The sequence below is a fragment of the Pan paniscus genome, chromosome 6, assembly GCF_029289425.2.
Source record: "Pan paniscus chromosome 6, NHGRI_mPanPan1-v2.0_pri, whole genome shotgun sequence".
NCBI lineage: Eukaryota > Metazoa > Chordata > Mammalia > Primates > Hominidae > Pan > Pan paniscus.
This window is the reverse complement of record NC_073255.2, coordinates 45,561,989-45,578,808: the sequence shown is the minus strand read 5'-3', so window position 1 is coordinate 45,578,808 and position 16,820 is coordinate 45,561,989. Positions and strand designations below refer to the sequence as shown.

General features: G+C 44.3%; 1 long non-coding RNA gene across 3 annotated transcripts in view; it reads left to right on the top strand.

Moving 5' to 3' along the window:
• The window catches only part of LOC117980934 (uncharacterized), a 370,564-nt gene extending 358,733 nt beyond the window's left edge, over nucleotides 1-11,831 (top strand). For 2 of the 3 annotated variants that reach the window (XR_010112747.1, XR_008626219.2), the window contains exons 2-3: nucleotides 9,820-10,116; nucleotides 11,359-11,831. This is a non-coding gene — a long non-coding RNA (uncharacterized LOC117980934). Of the gene's footprint in view, nucleotides 1-9,805; nucleotides 10,117-11,358 lie in introns of all 3 variants that reach the window. The other variant, XR_004672440.3, reaches the window with a different exon arrangement.
• The last annotated feature ends 4,989 nt before the right edge of the window (nucleotides 11,832-16,820 follow it).

Here is a 16,820-nt window from a genome sequence, read left to right as displayed (position 1 = left end):
CGGGCAAGCCTATTCAAATTTTGGCCCATTCAAATTTAATTCTATGTAAACTATACCATGGAACTGGGACAGTATGAAGAATCACAATAAAAGGATTATAAAGGATCATAATAAAAGGACCATGAAGGATCCTGACAAAAAGAAAATAGATATTAGTAAAATCTCTGCTCACCTTTGCATCAATATAATTTTATAAAGCCCACATCTGAGAGCATTTACCATAATGCAGCCCACAGCTGAAAAATCTAGTGGTACTTTTTGTTCTTTTTGTACTTTTTGTTTGTGTCTAAAAAAAGAGATTGGGCCAAGTGTAGTGGTGCACACCTATAGTCCCAGCATCCCAGCAACTTTGGAAGCTGAGGTGGGAGAATTGCTTGAGCACAGGAGTTTGTGGCCAGCCTAGGCAACATAGAAAGACTCTGTGTTTTAAAAGGGAGGGAGAAAGAGAAAGAGAGAGAGAGAGAGAGAGAGAGAGAGAGAGAGTCAGCCACATCTCATTCAACCGCGCTAACCATGACATAATTTTTCATGTTCCTTTACCCATAATTTTGAAGAGATACCAGAAGTAAACTGTTTTATTGTCCCACTCCCTGTGTTTCATTTGTAAACCCTGCTTTTTCTGGACTTCTATAAAGTCTGTCTGGCTGTGAGCCTAGGACACTCTGCTTATACTCAGTTGCGTGGAGCTCCAGGCAGAAGTGTATCAGTGATAAAAGAGTTGAAAAGTTTACCCTGAAATTCATTTAGCTCTGCTGATAAACATGACTGGAGCAAACAGGGTCCCAAGAGCCCAGGCAACTTTGAGAGGAAAGAGCCAGAGCCCACATTTCAATTTCCCAAGCTTGGGTTCTAGTATTGTGAAGCATGCTGTGAGTCCTTCATTCATTCCCTGCTTTTCTATTTACTAGCTATGCAAATTTTAGTGAACTAATTTATGTAAAATGAGGATAATTGCAGCTACTTCATCTGGAGTAAGAGTAAAATGAGATCTAGTAAAGTGCTCTGTGCAGGGTCGAGTACATTACTGAGTGCTCATTACTTGTTAGTGACCTTCCTCCCTTCATAGTGTCACTAGAGTGTGTTATCATTGCACAACGCAAGCAATCCCATAGCCTATACGTGCACAATTCACATATGCCCCTTATCAGTAGCTGCTTGCAGACATGAAAAAGCTTCCTTCCCCTCTGGAACCCACAGAGGCTTTCTACCCCATCCTTCACCCCTGCTAACCTATCTACAGACTCAAGCCCAACATCACCCACCACCATCCTTGCTCTTCTTGAGCCCCAATCACCAGATCCTGGAACCAGGGACTCCAGTCTTCCCCAGGCAGAGCTGGTAGAAGACAGGAGAGGAAGAAAGAGAGAAGACAAGGAAAGGAGAAGAGAGGGCTTCCTCCCCTTCCCCAACCCTCCACTTCAGTGCGCTTTCAGGACAGCGAAGGGAGGGAGGAAGGCAAACGGGACAGAGAAAAGGCCTCGGAGAAAACCCTCTCCCATTTTTCTCAGCAGAGACTCAGCGAGGGCTTGGGTGTGGAAGCAGCCACCCCACTGCCAGAGGAGGGATTCTCTGGCTCCCAATTCTGATCTCTGAGAACAATCTACAAACTTTTTGGAACACGGCCCTTTGTAAATAGATACTATTTATATTCCACCGTATGTTTCAGTACACATATATTTATAGTTCTATACTGAGCAATATTGTTTTCTATCACATACTAAATATAGCCATTTCAGTCCATCAGTGTAATTATTTACATTTGAAGACAAGCGCCATTGTTTTAATCATTTTAGAAACCAATTATCTTTATTATCTCACATTTTATAATCATATTTCAATACTTTTATTGTTAATGCAGTTACTATTACAGATGTTCAAAATATATATATATGCATATGAAATTATAGATAAGAAGTTATATATTTAATATATTACATAAAATACATATTTTACATATATATGTATTATTACACACCACATGAAAAAAGACACAAAAAGACTAAAAGAAAGTAGTAAAATGTTAACAATGGGAATAGAATTATGGGCTAGTTTAGAATTCTTTCTACTTCTCTAAAGTTTCCAAATGTCTTGTTATATTACTTTTATAATTGGAAGAATAAACATAATTATATATTTTAACATATTCATGCCTGTTAACCATGAAGTCCTGACAAAAATAAGTAAAGCAATGGCAATTTTGGAGCACATGTTTCAAATTTTGATTTTGAAAAACGGATATCTATTACAATACTTTTAAATACAACAGGAATTTGGAAATTGTCATAGTAGTAAAAACCTACAATTAAGAGACTTTAAAAAATATATCCTCCCAGAGGTTATCTGTGGTGGAAGAAAAATCTAGCTAATTCCTAGAAAAACAAACCCCTGTCTAGATACACAGCTCAAGTAATGGGAAGTGTCACCTGGTGAAGTCTTCCAGTCTCGGTGAATTTCCTGATTTTAAGACACACATACAGTTTCGTTATTTCTGAGGTGTATGTATGTTTTTTAATTAAAAATTCTTTGTAATATCAATGTTCCCATCAGAGCTATAGTTGCAGCAGATGGTGTGAATGCAGGTGATTAAGGAGAGTTAGTCTCAGCACTCATGATCATGGGTGCTGTCTCTGTGGGGCTGTCACTCACTCAGGGCCTTGGCCTCCTCCCCAGAACACAGCACGATGATACAGACTCCCTCACAGTTGCTGCAAGGATCCCATCAGATCGTGCCTACTAAAGGGCACCATTTGAACTGGTCACCTCTGTGGTGGCTGTGGCTTCTCTCTCGCTGACAAATGAACCAATTCTAGAGGAGTGCACAGAGGCACCGGGTAGTGGGCAGGACTCTGGTCAACAAGCTTATGGAAGACACTCCAAAGCAAGAGAAGGACAGACAGAGTAACAAAGTCCTCTGATCCCAGAGACACTGATGGACAGAAAGGAGGACTGGATAAAGGAAAGGTGCATTTAGAGAACATTTGCTTGTTTCCTTTCCCAAAGCCATGGAGACTTGAAGGGATCAAGTGACAGCATGTCCAGTGTGCTGAGGCAGAGCCATGGTATTAGGGACAAAGAAGACAGAACAGTGGCTGCTGAACTCTTGAAAAGACTCACTCAGAAAGCCTCACCCCAGCTCCTGTTTCTGCTCAGGGACTCCAGAGTCTCCCTCAGGTGGGACCTGAGGACGGTGGGACACAGTGAGGGTCTCCAGTTCATTTGCCGGTGAAGATCTATGGCTGCTGTGCCCCATTCCTCAGACTCCTAACTAAAATATTGTGATAAGAAAGCTGCTGGCAGGGAGCGCCGGCGGAGAGGTTGTGTGTATTTTCCCAGGTGCAGGCTGGGATTAGAGCGAGGAGAAATATGAACCCTTTCGATAGAGCACCCGAGGCCAGTCATCGCATGGACATCTCCAGCCATGGGTTTAAAAGGCTGCTGTTGTGTCTATGGGGCAAGACAAACCCCTGAACGACTCAGACCTTGTAGAGGGATCAGATGCTCATTAGGGCTTGGGGATGTCAACAAGAATCTTTCGAAGGAAAAATAAGGTGCTCATAAACTAAATTCCCTGGCTCACAATTCCCGAATATCTAACCCAGATGGCTAATTGGTGAGCCACTTCACAATGCCCGTCTTCATGCCTTTTTGACTTTCCTTTTGTTTATTTAAAGATGTCTTCAATAAATCTCCACAACGAGGAGGTTTCGCTGACAGAGTTAGTATGGTCAGTGACAATCTCACAGGCCAAGTGACAGAAAATTAGACTTGAATAGACAACAAAGAAAGGTTCAAAAATTTGAAGACGGAAACCAAAAATTATTTCAGTTGAATGAGAATTCTTCACTTAATTTGAAATTCTCATGGACTTCTTTTAATGTATGTGACAAAACAGTCTGGGGTTTTAGCTTCCTATCTAATGAAGTAAAAGATACTTAATGATCACAAAAATGTCCATTTGTTAATATTACATAATTACTTTGAGACTGGACCACAATATTTCTAAATCCTTAATAATATTTTTAAATCTCAAGGCCAAAATAATAATAATAAAACTTTCAGAAATGTCTGCCCAATGGTTCTAAGGGTTGTGTGATTTATTTTTAGGAAAGACTCTTGCCTCATTTTTGCATTCTCTATCTTAGAGATTAAAGGCAGATACTTATGTCTTCAGTTAGCACCACATAATAGTGAATTCCTTCAAAAAACTATTTACATAATGCAAAAATCTAATTTTAAAAAAAGGATACATTCCTAAAAAAAAAAATTCATATGAGGCCAGGCGTAGTGGTTCATGCCTGTAATCCCAGCACTTTGAGAGGTCGAGGCGGGTGGATCACAAGGTCAGGAGGTCAAGAACAGCCTGACCAACATGGTGAAACCCCATCTCTACTAAAAATACAAAAATTAGCCAAGCATGGTGGCATGCGCTTGTAGTTCCAACTACTCAGGAGGCTGAGGCAGGAGAATCGCTTGAACCCAGGAGGTGGAGGTTGCAGTGAGCCAAGATCGCTCCACTGCACTCCAGCCTGGGCAACAGAGTGAGACTCCATCACAAAAAAAAAAAAAAATCATGTGAAGAAACTGGCCCTTTGCCCTGGGATGCTTGAAGACTGGTTTTTGGAACTGACATTATTAATGTCCAAGATAGAAGCATTGTAACTGAGTAAAGAAGCAAATTTCCAAGTGGTATCTATAGTATTTCCCTCTTTTATAGTAATAATATAGTGTATGTACTGAAAATATCTCCAGGACTGTATAACCAAAAAGTGGACCAAAAAATCCCTTGAATGGGAGACCTTTCATGGTCCTATCTTACATGTTTCTGTGGAGCTTTCATTTTTAAGCTTTTCCAATCAGAAAAAATAAATTGAATAAAGACTTATGCGTTGGCTATTATTTTGAGGCACTGACACTCTGGATATTGGAAATAGGCTGAGTTTGATCATTGCATTTCAAAGCACAGATTTTCCCGCACAAACCAAACTAGAGGAGAAATGCCACGCAATGCAATTTATGCTAGAAAAGGCTTGGCCCTGCGCGGAGGTAGGGCGAGTGGAGCTGCACAGTGAGACCTGCGTGCAGCAGGCGCACTCCACCTCAACCCAGCGCGCCGCCTGGAACAGCCCCCGGAGCCGGGGAGCTGAGCTAGGGAAGGCCGAGGGCTTTGCCAGCAGGCCATTGTTAATAAAACTCATTACTCTGGGAATGTTCTGAGGCAGCCCGACCCTTGTCTGCCTAAGAAAATCAGCCTCTGCTCCTCATTCTAAGCCCTTATCCAACATCCCCACCTGCAAGACCAGTTCCTGAGGGTCGGTATGAAGAAGAGGAAAAGCACGTGGAGGACAGAGTAAAATACGTAGACTAAGAGAGAAAGTAGGATGCGGTGATGAAAGTGAGAGCCGCTTGGAAAAAACTGGGAGAGAGGAGGAGGAGGTGGCGCTTGGAGCAGCAAAGACTCTGCGGTGTGTGCGCTTGCGCGCGAGAAAGAATGGGGAAAGTAATAGATACTCGAAAGGCTGACTGGGTTGAAGAATGGAATTCCCCTCCGTAATTTTTGGAGTCATAATTTTTGCCCCTTGGCCTGTGCTTCTTGAAGTGCAGCGTGCCTGGAGCCCGGGCCGTGGGGCCCACTCGGCTACTGATGCTGTGGGATCTAACCAGGACCCAGGAAGGGCCCCTCTGGCTGCAGTGAGAGAGGGGGACACGGGGCGACACGCAGTGTTCTCAGGAGGGCGGCACAGCTGCTGCAGGTGAGAAGTGCTGGGGACGGTCGAGATCACCGGACGCCCTCAGAAATGGTACTGCGGCTGGAGAAATCATTAACGAGGAAAGAAATAACCCAATTTCCAGGAGGCTGGGACGGGAGAATTGCTTGAACCCGGGAGCAGAGGTTGCCGGGAGCCGAGATCGCGCCACTGCACTCCAGCCTGGGCGACAGAGCGAGACTCCGTCTCAAAAAAAAAAAGAAAGAAAGAAAAGAAAAGAAAGGAAAAGAAAAGAAGAGAAAAGAAAAGAAAGAAACACCCAATTTCAGAAAGAGATGAGAATGGAGAGTTCAGAAGACACAATTTCTCTCTCACACTTCTGCCTTCTGGCCACATCCTCCCAGACAGGATAAATTTGAAGGTCCTTTCTCTCTGGCTGCCCTTAATATTTTTTCCTTCATTTCAACCTTGGTGAATCTGATGATTATGTGTCTTAGGGTTGCTCTTATCGAGGAGTATCTTTGTGGTCTTCTCTATATTTCCTGAATTTGAATATTGGCCTGCCCTGCTAGGTTGGGGAAGTTCTCCTGGATAATATCCTGAAGTGTGTTTTCCAACTTGGTTCCATTCTTTCTGTTACTTTCAGGTACACCAATCAAACGTAGGTTTGGTCTTTTCACAAAGTCCCATATTTCTTGGAGGCTTTCTTCGTTCCTTTTTATTCTTTTTTCTCTAATCTTGTCTTCATGCTTTATTTCATTAAGTTGATCTTCAATCCCTGATGTCCTTTCTTCCACTTGATCAATTCGGCTATTGATACTTGTGTATGCTTCACGAAGTTCTCGTGCTGTGTTTTTCAGCTCCATTAGGTCATTTATGTTGTTCTCTAAACTGGTTATTCTAGGTACCAATTCCTCTAAACTTTTATCAAGGTTTTTAGCTTCCTTGCATTGGGTTAGAACATGCTCCTTTAGCTCAGAAGAGTTTGTTATTACCCACCTTCTGAAGCCTACTTCTGTCAATTCATCAAACTCATTATCTGTCCAGTTTTGTTCCCTTGCTGGCAAGGAGTTGTGATCCTTTGGAGAAGAGACATTCTGGTTTTTTGAATTTTCAGCCTTTTTGTGCTGGTTTTTCCTCATCTTCATGGATTTATCTACCTTTGGTCTTTGGTGTTGGTGACCTTCGGATGGAGTTTTTGCATGGTCTTCCTTTTTGTTGATGTTGATGCTATTGCTTTTTGTTTGTTAGTTTTCATTCTAACAGTCAGGCCCCTCTTCTGCCAGTCTGCTGGAGTTTGCTGGGGATTCACTCCAGACCCTATTTGCCTGGGCATCACCAGCGGAGGCTGCAGAACAGCAAAAATTGCTGTCTGCTCCTTCCTCTGGAAGCTTCGTCCCAGAGGCGCACCTGCCACATGCCAGCTGGAGCTCTCCTGTATGAGGTGTCTGTTGACCCCTGCTGGGAGGTGTCTCCCCATCAGGAGGCATGAGGGTCAGGGACCCACTTGAGCAGGCAGTCTGTCCCTAGCAGAGCTCGAGCACTGTGCTGGGAGATCTGCTGCTCTCTTCAGAGCTGGCAGGCAGGAACATTTAAGTCTGCTGATGTTGCACCCACAGCCACCCCTTCCCCCAGGTGCTCTCTCCCAGGGAGACGGGAGTTTTATCTATAAGCCCCTGACTAGGGCTGCTACCTTTCTTTCAGAGATGCCCTGCCCAGAGAGGAGGAATCTAGACAGGCAGTCTGGCTACAGTGGCTTTGCTAGCTGCAGTGGGCTCCAGCCAGTCTGAACTTCCTGGTGGCTTTGTTTAAACTGTGAGGGGAAAACTGCCTACTCAAGCCTCATTCATGGTGGATGCCCCTCCCCACACCAAGCTCAAGTGTCCCAGGTCGACTTCAGACTGCTATGCTGGCAGCAAGAATTTTCAGCCAGTGGATCTTAGCTTGCTGGGCTCTGTGGGGGTGGGATCTGCTGAGCAAGACCACTTGGCTCCCTGGCTTCAGCCCCCTTTCCAGGGGATTGAATGGTTCTGTCTTACTAGCATTCCAGGTGCCACCAGGGTATGAAAAAAACCTCCTGCAGCTAGCTCAGTGTTTGCCCAAACAGCCACCCAGTTTTGTGCTTGAAACCCAGGGCCCCTGTGGTGTAGGCACCCAGGGGAATCTCCTGGTCTGTGGGTTGCAAAGAACATGGGAAAAGCATAGTATCTGAGCCAGATAGCACTGTCCCTCATGGCAAGGTCCCTCATGGCTTCCCTTGGCTAGGGGAGGGAGTTGCCCAACCCCTTGTGCTTCCCAGGTGAGGCGACACCGCCCCCCGCCTCTGCTTCGGCTTGCCTTCCGTGTGCTGCACCCACTGTCTAACCAGTCCCAATGAGATGAGCCAAGTACCTCAGTTGGAAATGCAGAAATCACCCACCTTCTGCGTTGGTCTAGCTGGGAGCTGCAGACCGGAGCTGTTCCTATTCGGCCATCTTCCCTGGGCATCTCTGAATCAGTTTTTAAAGAAAAAAAAAAGCCTGAGTGCAGCAGCTCATGCTTATAATCCCAGCAGGAGATCCCAGCAGGAGGCCAAGGCAGGAGGATTGCTTGAGCCCAGGAGTTCAAGACCAGCCTGAGCAACACAATGAGACCCCTTCTCTACAAAAAATTAAAAATTTAGCCAGGGGTGGTAGTGGCACACATCTGTACTCCCAGCTACTCAGGAGGCTGAGGCAGAGGGTCACTTGAGCTGGGAGTTCAAGGCTGCACTGAGCTATGATCACGCCACTGCACTCTAGCCTGGGCAACAGAGCAAGACCCCATCTCAAAAAAAAAGAAAGAAAAAATATATAGTTTAAAACGAGTTCCAGCTATCTTTAAACTATGCCCCACTTATCACTGGTCTGAATAAAGAAGGAGAAAGAGAACTTCCCTGTGCCAGAATGCAGTCAGGTCTATTTCACAGCCAGCTCCTGCTGACTTTAAGAAAGCTCAGCTTATGCCATCAGAGTGGAATTCCTTGGCCCAGGGCCTCCAGCAGAAGCCCCCTGAGAGGACACCCTGACCCTCCAGCCCATCCCATCTCCTGACCTTCTCTGTCATTGCTATCTTGCCAGTCACCCCTCCGGCCCCCACTTCACCCAAGATCTTCCCTGTGGGAATGAACTGAAACATCGAGATTTTTCTGTGGTGATCGAACTAGAGGACTCTAACTTTCACTTACAAGATCTATTCATGTTTGCAACAACATGTCATGATGGGTGGAGAATACTAATACCAAAGGACTGAGTCTCTTTAAATATGACCAACTGACTTAGCAGGCAGCTGGTGCCTTGGTTCCTTTCTATCCCTCACACTTAAGATAACTTGCCAAGACACTGAGGGATATTTTGAACCTTTCAGGCCTAAAAGCTGTGATTTGGATGGAATCAATAAAATGGCAAGGTAATTGCAATCCTTTTCTCTCTTTATTGGCTTGTATTTTGCTATGTTGATTGTGAAGTGGAGAACTTGTTGTTCTATACTTTTTAACTTAAGAAAATGTGTTCAGTATGATTTTGTGTCTTCCTTAATGAAAAGAGTGTTTATTTTCCATTGCTGGTTTGCCACAGACCCATTTCTGGCTAAGCATAGAACTCTTCAGTCATCTAAACCACTGTCTGGACATATTTGAGCATGGAAAAGTAAAAGTTTAAGGAATTTATCTGGTTGGGTTGACTGTCATGTATTTCTGTTGATCTCCAGACATAGAAAGGATCATTTTCCTTCCTAGGACACATTCAAATACAAATGCTGGTTTTATGGAAAGATAGTGTCTGGATTTAACATATCAGATGCCTTAAGATATGTGAATCTGGTAAATTCCAGGCCTGATTATCTGATCATTTGTGTATTAACATTTGGAGGCCAACAGCAATTCTCATAGAAGGGAATGGGAGAGCTTACATAAACTGAATCATTGTGATCTAGGCATGATTTTTATGTGGAAATAAATTTTTCCTAAGATAACTTGAGTCTTTATCCCCTTTTTATTATTAATTGCCTTGATTTAAAAATGGGGCAAACTCAACAGAAAGATGAAAGCAATCTTACATAGAGCCGCATTTCATTTGCCATAGGTCTTGTTTTCCAGAGCTATCTCCAACTTTGCCACCTGAGAAACACAAGTCCAAGTCCAATACTTACAGAAGAAATAACTATTCCACCTAGTCAAGGAACTAGCCAACACTTAACGGAGGATTGCCCTTGGTTATAGAGCTAAGTGCAAATGAAGTAACTAGAGGAAGACCATTTACCTTCTCCATTGAAGAGACCATTCAAGAGCCAACTCAGCAACCAGGTTCTAGCAGTGTTACTGACCGGATGACTGGCATTTAGAGTCCAGCACCCTGCTGAGAAACCAGCAACCCATGTGAAGATTCCATGGCCGGTAAGCATGCTCTGCTTCTTGACTTTATGTAGAGGCTGTTGGTTAACTTTCCAGTGCAAATTTTGCTCATTTGGATTTCCCTGTTTTGTCTGTTTTTCCTTTTCATTCATGCACCTTTTACAGTCCACCACTCTGCTTGGCTCCTTATATAGTTTGGATATTTGTCCCTGCCCAAATCCCATGTTGAGCTGTAATTCCCAATGATGGAGGTGGGTCCTAGTGGGAGGTGATTGGGTTGTGGGGGCGGATCCCTCATGGCTTGATGCTGTCTTTGCAAGAGTGAGTGAGTTCTTGCCAGATCTGGTCGTTTAAAAGTGTGTGGCACCGAGGCCAAACATGATGGCTCACACCTGTAATCCCAGCACTTTGGGAGGCTGAGGCAGGTGGATCACCTGAGGTCAGGAGTTCAAGACCAGCCTGGCCAACATGGTGAAACCCCGTCTCAACTAAAAACAAATACAAAATAATTAGCCAGGCATGGTGGCAGGCAGCTGTAATCCCAGCTACTCCAGAGGCTGAGGCAGGAGAATTGCTTGAACCCAGGAGGCAGAGGTTGCAGTGAGGCAAGATTGCACCAGTGCACTCCAGCCTGGGCAACCGAGTGAGACTCTGTCTCAAATAAAAAAAAAAAAAAGGATCCATCACCCCCCATTCCCCTCTGTCTTGCTCCTGCTTTCACCATGTAACATGCCTGCTCCCCCTTCCCTTTCTGCCATGATTGTAAGCTTCCAGAGTCCTCCCCAGAAGGCAAGCAGATGCCAGCACCATGCTTCCTCTAAAGCCTGCAGAATCATGAGCCAATTAAGCCTCCTTTTTTTATAAATTACCCAGTCTCAGATGTTTATAGCAGTGCAAGAATGGCCTAATACAGCTTCCATCCTGTCACTTTTGATAAATGTGGAACAATAAACAACTCTTCTCCTGCAGCCAAAATGTATTCTAACTCATTTCTCAGAAATGAATAGGCTCTATTAGCATTTCCCGTTTTATTTCCTTCCTGCAAAGTTTTCTTTAGAGTTGTAATCATGCCCTACTGTCACATCTTTTCTTTTGAACCAATGTTCTGTATTCCAGAAATCATGTAGGAAGAGAATAATGTGTTCCCTTAGATCAGTACACATTGTAAAATAGAAAGAGAAAGAGGTGCAGCAGAGAATGCACAAGGCACCCCTTTAAATAAGCAGAAATTAATTTACTTTCTGGTCCCAACTCAAACATCCCCTATTTGTTTTTATTTCATAGACTGAGATCACAAGACTCTTGAACAGAAGAAATGCCAAGAGAGCTAGAATCTTACAGATGGTGGTATTAATAATGGAGCAAACTAGAACCAATGACAAAGACATGAAGTCTGAAAATAGCACAGAGAATATAAATTTTGTGAGATGAATGTTCCCCCTCCAATTCTCCTTATTTGCCAAATATTTTCATTTCCTTTTGTCATTATAGAAAATAAAACCATGCATCACAGTCAAAAGTGCTCCACTAGCAACATTGTATGATTCACTCTTTTTGTCATACATGTCTTTAGTAATTGATGGATATTAAAATCACACAGACTATTTAATAAGGGCTTATTTTACTTGCATCGCCACTTTGATTCAAAAAAAGATTTAAGGTAGTTAATAAGGTTAGAAGGAAAGAGAGTTAACAAAGACAAGAACTTTAACTAGAGTCAAAACTAAAGTCAATATTTAAGAAATAAACACCACATAGTCTCCCACGCTTTCTCTGGGTGACATTTACAGCGGGTGACCAAGGAGAGGCTGAGTCATCTTTTCCACCACTGTCTACCCTGAGGGTTCATGCACACTTAGGCAGAGTTCAAACTCAGAATTCGTTGAACAAATGACAAGCAGCATATGCACAGATGAGCAGTCTTGAACTGGGGACCAAGGTTGATTGGAACATCTGAGTTGTCTTTGAACTGTTTACCATCAGCACTGAAACTTCCCCCACATCCAGTCTACCTGCCCACAAAAGTCCCATCTTCCCCAACTCCATCTGCCCTCCCCCACTTCTTAATACACAGACATACAGGTAAGGTAGCCTGGCCAATGTGTTCTTCATAGAAACTGAAAATAGCCCCCGTGACAAATTGTTAGGTCTCCTGTTCTGGGGAGGTGCTTGGTCACGGGGTGCCACCGTCAAGCCTCACTAGGTTCTGTAATTGTCATGCCTGAATTATTGCCAGAATTATTACCAGGAAAGAGGTGCAATTTTTCTTAGGATTCAAGCAAAAAAGCAGAAAAAATTTGGAATTCTCAAAATGAAAAGTAGTTGAGATGCAAAATTATAGACAAGGAAGAAGCATGTGTGTGTGGGACATATATAGTACATATAATGCAAATGTACACATTATTCAAAAAATAAGTAATTAGCATGAAAATTAAAATAATTACATTTAAAAGGTACTGGGAGTAATGGCCGGGCGCAGTGGCTCACGCCTGTAATCCCAGCACTTTGGGAGGCTGAGGCGAGTGGATCATGAGTTCAGCAGAATCAGACCATCCTGGCTAACACAGTGAAAACCCGTGTCTACTAAAAATACAAAAAAAAAAAAAAATTAGCCAGGCGTAGTGGTGGGCGCCTGTAGTCCCAGCTACTCGGGAGGCTGAGGCAGGAGAATGGCGTGAACCTGGGAGGCGGAGCTTGCAGTGAGCCGAGATCACACCACTGCACTCCAGCCTGAGCAACAGAGAGAGACTCCGTCTCAAAAGAAAAAAAAAAAAAAAAAAAGGTACTGGGAGTAAAATAACAAGGCTACTTTCATGCCCGTCCTTGTGAAGAGACCACCAAACAGGCTTTGTGTGAGCAATAAAGCTTTTAATCACCTGGGTGCAGGCGGGCTGAGTCTGAAAAGAGAGTCAGCGAAGGGAGATAAGGGTGGGGCCATTTTATAGGATTTGGGGAAGGTAAAGGAAAATTACAATCAAAGAGGGTTTGTTCTCTGGCGGGCAGGAGTGGGGGTCGCAAGGTGCTCAGTGGGCAGGAGTGGGGGTCGCAAGGTGCTCAGTGGGGGTGCTTTTTGAGCCAGGATGAGCCAGGAAAAGGACTTTCACAAGGTAATGTCATCAGTTAAGGCAAGGACCAGCCATTTACACTTCTTTTGTGGTGGAATGTCATCAGTTAAGGTGGGGCAGGGCATATTCATTTCTTTTGTGATTCTTTAGTTACTTCAGGCCATCTGGGCGTATAAGTGCAGGTCACAGGGGATGCAATGGCTTGGCTTGGGCTCAGAGGCCTGACATTCCTGCCTTCTTAATAAGAAAAATAAAATAGTGTTGAAGTGTTGGGGCGGTGAAAATTTTTGGGGGGTGGTATGGAGAGAGAATGGGTGATGTTTCTCAGGGCTGCTTCAAGCGGGATTAGGGGCGGTGTGGGAACCTAGAGTGGGAGAGATTAAGCTGAAGGGAGGTCTTGTGGTAAGGGGTGATACTGTGGGGATGTTAGAAGAAACGTTTGTCGTATAGAATGATTGGTGATGGCCTGGATACGGTTTTGGATGAATTGAGAAACTAAATGGAATAACAGAAGGAGAAAAACAGGTATAAAAGGTCTAAGAATTGGGATGACTCAGGATATCTGATTAGAGAGTGCCTAAGGAGATTCAGCATAGTCCTGCCAGCAAAGATTATTTATTTACTTCAAGAGTTAAGAGTGGCAGTTTGGGGATAGCACCAGGAGATATCAGCTGTGATGGCTTGGAAAAACAGTGTAAACCGGCAGTGTAAACAACAGCAGGGCATGTATGAGTAGTTGAGAACGGTGAATAGGAGTATGACTAGACAGAAGATAGTAGGGATGACAAGTTTTTTGGGGCACAGTCTAAGTTGGTCTGGTGTCTGGAATGAGACTGGGGCCTAATAAAAAGGAGCGTCTACACAGGAGCTTAAATGGGCTATACCCTGTAGCATTCCGAAGACAGGCCTGAATTCTGAGAAGGGAAAGTGGTAAAAGTATTGTCCAGTCCTTTTTAAGTTGGTGGCTGAGCTTGATGAGGTGTGTTTTTAAAAGACCTTTAGTCCATTCTACTTTTCTTGAAGACGGAGGACCATAAGGGATATAAAGGTTTCACTGAATACTAAGAGCCTGAAAAACTGCTTGGCTGATTTGACTAATAAAGGCTCATCTGTTATCAGACTATATTGAGGTGGGAAGGCTAAACTGAGGAATTATGTCTGACAGAACAGAAGAAATGACTGCAGTGGCCTTCTCAGACCCTGTAGGAAAGGCCTCTACCTATCCAGTGGAAGTATCTACCTAGACTAAGAGGTATTTTAGTTATCTGACTCAGGGCATGTTGAGTAAAGCTAATTTGCCAGTCCTGGGTGGGGCAAATCCTCGAGCTTGATGTGTAGGGAAGGGAGGGGGCCTAAATAATCCCTGAGGAGTAGTAGAATAGCAGATGGAACACTGAGAAGTTATTTCCTTGAGGATAGATTTCCACGATGGAAAGGAAATGAGAGGTTCTAAGAGGCGGGCTAGCGGCTTGTACTATAGCATAACCTGCCTTTGCTGGTGTGTTGCGATTAGGCCTGGTGGAACCGCCATCAATAAATCAAGTGTGATCAGGGTGAGGAACAGGAAAGAAGGAAATGTGGGGAAATGGGGTGAATGTCAGGTGGATCAGAGAGATACAGTCATGGGGGTCAGGTGCGGTATCAGGAATAATGTGGGAGGCCGGATTGAAGTCTGGGCCAGGAACAACGGTAATTGTGGGAGACTCAACAAAGAGTGAGTGTAGCTGAAGGAGCCGGGAAGCAGAAAGTATATGCGTCAGGTATGAGGAAGAAAATAGATTTTGGAAGTTATGAGAACTGTAGAGAGTGAGTTGAGAATAGTTTGTGATTTTGAGGGCCTCTAAAAGTATTAAAGCAGTGGCAGCTGCTGCACGCAGACATGAGGGCTAGGCTAAAACAGTAAGGTCAAGTTGTTTGGACAGAAAGGCTACAGGGTGTGGTCCTGGCTCTTGTGTAAGAATTCTGACCATGCTAACCATGCCTAGGAAGGAAAGGAGTTGTTGTTTTGTAGAAGGTGCTTGGGTTTGAGAGATCAGTCGAACATGATTGGCAGGGAGAGCACGTGTGTTTTTATGAGAATTATGCCGAGATAGGTAACAGATGAGGAAGAAATTTGGGCTTGATTGAAGTAATGGGGGCTGTCTGTGAAGCTCTGTCCCAGGTAATCTGCTGAGCTTGATGGGTGTCACGGTCAGTCCAAGTGAAAGCGAAGGGAGGCTGGGATTAAGGGTGCAAAGGAATAGTAAAAAACATGTTTGAGATCTAGAACAGAATAATGGGTTGTAGATGCAGATATTGAGGATAGGAGAGTATATGGGTTGGGCACCACGGGGTGGATAGGCAAAACAATTTGGTTGATAAGGTGCAGATCCTGAACTAACTTGTAAGGTTTGTCTGGTTTTAGGACAGGTAAAATGGGGGAATTGTAAGGAAAATTTATAGGCTTTAAAAGGCCATGCTGTAGCAGGCGAGTGATAACAGGCTTTAATCTGTTTAAAGTGTGCTGCAGGATGGGATACTCGTGTTGAGTGGGGTAAGGGTGATTAGGTTTTAATGAGATGGTAAGGGGTGCATGATCAGTCGCCAAGGAGGGAGTAGAGGTATCTTATACTTGTGGGTTAAGGTGGGGGGATAGAAGAGGAGGACGCAAAGGAGGCTTTGGACTGGGAAGAAGGGTGGCAATGAGATATAGCTGTAGTCCAGGAATAGTCAGGGAAGCAGATAATTTAGTTAAAGTGTCTCAGCCTAATAAGGGAACTGGGCAGGTGGGGATAACTAAAAAGGAGTGCTTAAAAGAGTATTGTCTAAGTTGGCACCAGAGTTGGGGAGTTTTAAGAGGTTTAGAAGCCTGGCCGTCAATACCCACAACAGTTATGGAGGCAAGGGAAACAGGCCCTTGAAAAGAAGGTAATGTGGAGTGGGTAGCCTCTGTATTGATTAAGCAGGGGACTGACTTACCTTCCACTATGAGAGTTACCCAAAGCTCGGCGTCCATGATGGTCTATGGGGCTTCCAAGGTGATCGGGCAGCGTCAGTCTTCAGCCGCTAAGCAGAGAAGGAGTAAGTCAGAGAGCCTTGGGCCAGAGTTCCAGGGGCTCTGGGAGTGGCTGCCAGGTGAGTTGAACAGTCCAATTTCCAGTGGGGTCCCGCACAGATGGGACGTGGCTTAGGAGGGATCCTGGGCTGCAGGCATTCCTTGGCCTGGTGGTCAGATTTCTGGCACTTGTAGCAAGCTCTTGGGGGAGGAGGTTCTGGAGGAACGCCTGGCCGCTGCGGTTCAGGTGTTTGGAAGTTCTTGTGTGCTGGAGATGTGGCTGGGGTTTGTCTCACAGTGGAGGCAAGGAATTGCAACTTTTTTCTATTATTGTACACCTTGAAGGCGAGGTTAATTAAATCCTGTTGTAGGGTCTGAGGGCCAGAATTTAATTTTTGGAGTTTTATTTAATGTTGGGAGCAGATTGGGTAATAAAATGTATATTGAGAATAAGACGGCCTTTTGACCTTTTAGGGTCTAGGGCTGTAAAGCGTCTCAGGGTTGCTGCCGAACGAGCCATGAACTGGGCTGGGGTTTTATATTTGATGAAAAAGAGCCTAAACGCTATCTGATTTGGGATAAAGAAAAAGGAGCATTAACCTTGACTATGCCTTTGGCTCCAGCCACCTTTTTAAGAGTAAATTGCT